We start from the raw sequence: 7,032 nt of genomic DNA, 5'->3' as shown, positions 1-7,032 counted from the left end.
TTTATGATAAATACAACTTTAATAATTTTGATTCATCTGAGCATTAAGATGTGTATTTTACCCTGCAGGATATTCCATTACATGTAACTTGAATATATAGAGCGTGGGTAATAAGAAAACATGCTTCTCTTCCATTTCATAATAACCCAAGCCTGTGTGTGGTATATCTAGAAACTGACTCTGGACTCATACAAGGTGTTCCACTGATTTCCCCCCCCCCCCCCCCCCCCCCCCCCCCCCATGGCCTTGAAGCTGTTTAAGTTAATATAGAAATGAAATAAATGCTAGGTAAAGGATGAACTTCAGTATCAAAGCAAAATATATCTTTGAGCAAACATGGTAAGGTTTAGAAGTGTTATTGCAAACCTCTAAATTCAATGGGAATGTGTTTAGAAGAATGGGTGGAGCTCCTACTTCTCTAGGAAAGAACAGTTTTAGTGATGGCAAAATAAGGGTGTTTTTTTGTAATTGATTTTGAAAGTAAATGTATTTTACACATAATCTAAATGTCTTCCATGTACTATAAAAGTCCCTTTCATTAGGGTTGCCTGCAGCTAAACTAACGTGATTCAAGCATAAGTCTGAAGCAGATTTAGCAAAGGCATTGTGCAGAAATGTAAAGGTTGTTCACTGAAGCCTCTAACCATTTCCCTTTGTTTCCATCTGACATCCATTGACAACAGGCAGGTTCATAATTAGATATATAGATAAATATAGAACACTACCTATGGACTGTACAAGAACTTCAGATTTGGCCTGTCTTTGACCTCTCCTGAGACAAGAAACAAGGATGCCGATTTGTTCCAGTAGTGACTGTCCTTCTTGCATTACAGTTATCTGAATTGACATAGGAACTTGACTGAGCTTGTGTATCATCAGAAGTTTTTATTGTTTCCATGCTGTGCTAATTTGGACTGTCACATGGAGAGTGGAGGCTCCATATTCCCCTAAGAAACAACAACCAATGACTCTTTGAAATCTAAACCCCTCAGAATTCACAGCACTATCTCCACTCAAGGAAGTGTCGCAGCACTAACAAAACTACCAGCCTGCAATGAGGCTTTTACCACCCCATACCAGCCCTCTCATGCCTTGACACCACCATCAGTCTCACACAAGGTTTCAAAGGTTCATCTGGTGCCTGTGTTCTTTCTTCATCCTCTTCAGGCCAGTCGACCCTGCTTCTTGCCTCTGCTGCGTCCAGATTCATCCTTCTCCTGACTTCTCCTCCAGCCAGCCTCCCCCCTCTCTCCTACATCCATGGCTCTCTTCTTCTCTCTGCTTCCTTCACCCCTTCCAGATCTTTATCCCCCATACCCCTTAGAGCTATTTAACTACTTAGCAGGAACCAGCCACAGCTGCACATTACCCACATCAGCCAACCCACCACAGCTGTATGTTACCAATGTTATTAACCTGCCTTCATTCCTTTATAATTCCTCTATAGAAAAGTTCCAGTGAAAACTCAGGTCCTTCTAAGGACAAGTCAGCATCTTTTTCACTGACTAAAACTGTCACTGGGAATGCATTCAAAGTGAAATTTGACTTGAAAAAGATGAATTCTTTAATGAAGGCTGTGGTGGGTTGACCCTGGCTGGATGGCGGGGGCCCACCAAAGCCACTCTATCACTCCCCATCTCAAACAGACAGTGGAGACAAAATATAATAAAAGGCTTATGGGTTGAGATTGTTCAGCAATTGCCATCACAGGCAAAACAGATTCAACCTGGGAAAATTAGTTTAATTTGTTACAATTAAAATAGAAAAAAAACCAAACAAACAACCAACACCTTCCTGCCACCCCTCTCTTCTTCCTGGGCTTAACTTAATTCCCAATTTCTTTACCCCTTCCCCCTAAGCAGCCAGGGGAATGGGCAATGGAAGTGTGGTGGGCTGACCTTGGCTGAACACCAGGTGCTCACCAAGCTGCTCTATCACTTCCCTCAGCAGAACCAGGGGGAGAAAATAAGGTGGGGAAAAAAAACCACCTGTGGCTCAAGATAAAGGCAGTTTAATGAAGCAACAGCAAAAGTTGCGCGTGTGAAAGCAAAGGAAAACAAAAGATGTTATTCTCTACTTCCCATCAGCAGGTGATGTTCAGCCACTTTCCAGGAAGCAGGGCTTCAGTAAGTGTAGCAGTTGCTCCAGAAGACAAATGTCATAAATAACAAATGTTCCCACCCTCCTCCTCCTCTCCCTTAGATTTTGTACCTCAGCAGACGTCATATGGTATGGAATATCCGATTCGTCACTTTGGGTCAGCTGTCCTGGCTCTGTCCCCTCCCAAGATCTTGGCCACCCCTAGCCTACTGGGCAGGGGGGTGACAGTTGGAGAGACAGCCAGGTTGCTGTGAGTGCTGCTCAGCAGCTGCCGAGCCACTGGTGTGTTACCACCACCCTTCTACCTACCAATACAAGCGCAGCGCTGTGAGGGCTGCTGTGGGGCTCAGCCAGAGCCAATACAGGGGATTACAGTCAGTTCATGATGTTGCTTCTGCTGCTCCTTCCTCCTCACACTCTTCCCCTTCTCCAGCGTGGGATGCTTCCCACAGGAGACAGTCCTCCACAAACTTCTCCAATGGGACTCCTTCCCACGGCTGCAGTTCTTCACACACTGCTCCAGCATGGGTCCCTCCCATGGGGTGCAGTCCCTCAGGCACAGACTGCTCCAGCCTGGGTCCCTTGTTGGTTCACAAGCCCTGCCAGAAAACCTTCTTCAGCACAGGTTTCTCACAGGGTCACAACCTCCTTTTGGCATCCACTTGCTCCAGCATGGGGTCCTCCATGGGCTGCAGGTGGGTGTCTGCTCCCCTGTTAACCTCCATGGTCTCAGAGGCACAGCCTGCCTCACCATTGTCTTCACCACCGGATGCTGGGGAATCTCTGCTCCAACACCTGTAGCACCTACTCCCTTCCTTCTGCCCTGACCTTGGTGTCTGCGGAGTTGTTTGCCTCACATAGTCTCACTCCTCTCTTCCACTGGCACAGATATTATTTTTTCCCCTCTTCTTAATACACTACCATGGAGGTGCTACTACTGTTGCTGATGGTCTTGGCCAGCAGCGGGTCTGTCTTGGAGCCAGCTGGCATTGGCTCTGTTGGACATGGGGGAAGCTTCTGGCAGCTTCTCACAGGAGCCACCGCTGTACCTCCCCCACTACCAAAACCTTGCCATGCAAACCCAATACAAAGGCATGGAATCATTCCATGGAATTGACTAGTCAATAGGCATATGCTTTTAAAAACTTTTACAACTTCACTGAATCTGTCAAGAATGCAAAATTTACTGAACTTCACTGTAGCTCAGATGTGGGTACCAAACCAGCAAAAATCCTCACAGTGGTGGTACAAGCAGGTTGAAACATGGTGCAACACTTGGTTTCCCAGGTAATTTAAAGTTTGATGTCAGCCAAATCTACTTGTACACTTTTCTGAAATAAACAGAACACAGGGGGTGCCTGCCTGTGCCAACTCTAACAATCTTCACTTCATAAGTGATTACTGCCGATCACAGAACATGAGGAAAAAATCTTGTAGTTTAGATCTGGATTTGATTTCCTGTCAACCAGAAGGACTGGAAGGATGTCTTTCTAGGAATAAGAAGGACCTGACCTAAAAATAGCTTTTTGAGTCTTAAACATATATAGAAAATATAGCTTCATTTACTTACTGTATAACAGCTTTTTTTACTGGGTGAAAAAAAGTGAAAACAGAAAATTTGGCTCAAAGTAACTGGAAATAATCATCTTGCTTTTTTAAAAGAAATAAATATATGAAGCAAAGGAAAGACTGAACTTAAAGTATTCAATCTCTGTCTTCCATGAGCTGTGGTGTGAACTCTGGCAATCTGGTTTTAGTTATTGCTTTATGCGATGCAGAGTGCCATCTCTTACTATATTTTCCAAGCCATATGATTTGAAACAGCGGTGAATTTTAAAATTGCTTGATCCATTCTTTTATTTCAATGAATGGGTGAAGTTGCCTGTATATTCATATCCAGTATGTATAGTCTTAAGTAGTATCATACCTTGTTTAAATACTCCACCTGCTCAGAACATAAGTATAGATAGTATAAGCAACAATGCTGAATTGTCTTCACAGTGCCAACGGAAGGTTTCAGTCCTAGCCTGATATAGAGCATTGTTAGTAATGAGAAATAAATTCATTCTCTAGAACATATACCAGTAAGCCATCCAAAAAGGTAAAAGTTTTCATTTTGGTTTCTGAAATGAAGAGTTCTTTCAGTAGTAAAAGGAACGAGTGAGAAATCAAACAAGATATATTGAAATGTCCACTTAAGGAATAATTTGTATATCTGCTAGATTCTCATTACAACGGTGTTTTTAAATATACAAAAGGGGTCAAACCTCAGCTTGCAGGCTTTTTCTTCGAATCATTACTTTGTGGGAACTGGCTAGGCACCACAAACTTGCACCTTGGAAAACTAGGAAATCCACCTACAGAACTCACAACCCCAGGACCTGTAGATCCTGTGAAACCAAACTGGTACATGTTTATTGTAATGGTTACAAAGGACTGTTCACAGGAGACATCATCTCTGTGCTGTGGACTATCCCTGATTTAGTGAGACTCTCATGAGACAAAACATACTTCACAGGACTCTTTTATTAGTGATTTGTGCAATTCATATAGTTTATAACCTGTATATAATTTCTAATGCTTTTAATGTCATAAATGCTTTAGTTTTATTATTTGTAGCAGGAGTTTCACTGTAGCAATAGAGATGTGTATATATTAAATTTTATAAAACAAAGTTTATATAAAAGAAAACAGCAGTTACCCCAGCAGTTCAAACTAAGTGTGCAGTCCAACAACCACACTTATCTGATACAGAAGTCCAAAATATAAATGGGAAAACACAAAATGTGTTAACACTAACATGTGTTATATAAAAAAGCCCAAAAGTCAGCAGAGCTGTACCAGTGGTGCAAGTGATGGGATCACCTATTTCCTGGGAACAGGCAAATCTTTTCCTGTAAGGTGGACTCTATTTTCAGCTGGTACTTCAAAGTATCTGGAAGTATTGCTATGGCCTCTCTTCTTGTCAGTCTATCCACATTTATTCTTTTCCTTGAGAAATCACCCTCCTTGATTCATTCTTTATACTCTGGCAGGGGGGCTGCAGGACAATGTACAGGTAAAAGCCTGCATTATCTGAAAAAAAAGAAAAAAGAAGTAACAGAATCCAAATTTTTCATTTATATTTCAGATTATTTTGCATATTTCATCTGTGGTTTTGATACTTTCTGTATTTACCTTATTAGGATTTGTAAGACAAGGTGATGCATTTATTTTCAGAGAAACTAGCATGGCTGGAAAAGCATAAAAAATTCACCTTTTTGCTATATTAACTAGGCCAACAAAAGCTATGACATCTCCCTACAGATAGGGATTCATTTGCATTAATAGGCCCTCATGGTTACAGCACCAGTTTGATTACGAGTTTAAAATAAGGGCACAAGGTTTATTTAAAAGAAATTAACATCTAATTAAACAAATGAATGTATTTCTCTGATTCATCATGGAACATACTTTATAAGCTTTGCCTGGTGATTAGGCCATCTTTTTTGAAAATGATCAACATTTTTGCATGCGGAAGAAATTTTCTGGGAAGAAATTAGTATAAATTGCTAGGAGGATTCTGCAATAAAATCATGATGCCTGTTCTGCTGATGTAAACATTAATATTCATGCAAATCAGCTGTACATGAATGAGCGGACCAGCAAAACACCGACAAATTTGGGGTGAACAGTTGTCTCAGACCGCACATCATTAAAGATACAGAACAGAGAGAGGCCAGCCTGATATATCTCAGGCATTTATATTTATCCATAGCTTGCAAAACCTTTAACAAAATGTAATTACAACTCAATACTCATAAAACGGCATAAGGAAAACACTAACTCCAGCATTTCCTGTTGGTTATAATTGCAATTTCAGACCTTATGTGCTGTGTAGACCACTCAAAATACTCAGTAGGTCAGGCATTAGCAGCGTTAACTGGTTGACAATGACGTGATTTGCCTGTGACCATGGTATCACTGACATCCACCTCATAGCCCCAGACAAAGGCAGCAGGCAATCCACCTGCTCAGAGTCCTTAACGCATTGAATAGGAGGAACCCACAGCTCAAGAATTAATGAAACCAAGTAAAAATTTTGTACAAAACATTCTTACACATAAAACAGGCAGACCTGTGCCACTGTTGAAATCAGCGACTCATCTGGATTTCAAATTTGCTGTGAAATATTCTTGGATAATAACGCATGCTCAGAAAAGAGGTGATAGATGGGAACATGTGTACTTTTCTGTAAATATGAATCAGGAAACCAGGACATAGTTGAGGAATTTGTTGGCTAGTAAGTCCAAATTGAAAGTGAAGGAAAGACAGAGGTCATGCTTTTTTTCCTTGGTAAAAAAATATATATATATTTGTCTAGTATTAGGGAAAAGTAATTCTGTGATTATTGTCATATAGCAGTTGCATTATCCTAACGCGTTCCCAAGAATATCAGACTCCATTCGTGTCCTGCATCTTTTGCAGAGACGGATGGAGGACTTCGTGAAGTCTCAGCCTTCTTTCTTGGGTTCTTCGATTTTCCTTGTATGGATTTATGCTTACTGAGAGAGAGAGTCTGAACAGTGTAGCGCTGCAAAAGTTTTCTACTCCTTGGTAATGCACGACATACGAAATGGAGGACTCAATTCACTCACCAACATTTGTCTTACTACTTGGCAGGATTCATATATCCAAGCTGCACACCTGCGTGGAGCTGTGGGAGAAACGGGTGCCTGTGGGAAGCCAGAGCGCTAGGAAGGGCTCATGGAGAGATAACCAGTTGCACCCCGCAAAGGGACCGAAGTCCCTGAGCCATCTAGCTAATGTGTGCCAGTGCTGCCAGGGCTTACAGGGGTCTGCCACAGATGTAGCCACTGAAAAACTTCCTTGGTGGAAATTTAAGTGTCAGGGGAATTTATGCTCCTACATTTTTAAGCAGCAGCTGCAGGA

The 7,032-nt window shown here is 41.7% G+C and overlaps 1 long non-coding RNA gene across 1 annotated transcript; it reads right to left on the bottom strand.

The window, feature by feature from the left end:
- Window positions 1-232: 232 nt before the first annotated feature.
- On the bottom strand, window positions 233-6,829 carry LOC308067047. The gene is made up of 2 exons (XR_013929424.1): window positions 6,738-6,829; window positions 233-5,175 (listed from the first exon to the last, which is right to left on the bottom strand). It is a non-coding gene; the product is annotated as an uncharacterized lncRNA (long non-coding RNA).
- Window positions 6,830-7,032: the final 203 nt, after the last annotated feature.

This window comes from Falco punctatus (genome assembly GCF_963210335.1).
Source record: "Falco punctatus genome assembly, chromosome: 7".
NCBI classification, from domain to species: Eukaryota; Metazoa; Chordata; class Aves; order Falconiformes; family Falconidae; genus Falco; species Falco punctatus.
This window is presented reverse-complemented; position numbering and strand designations above follow the sequence as displayed.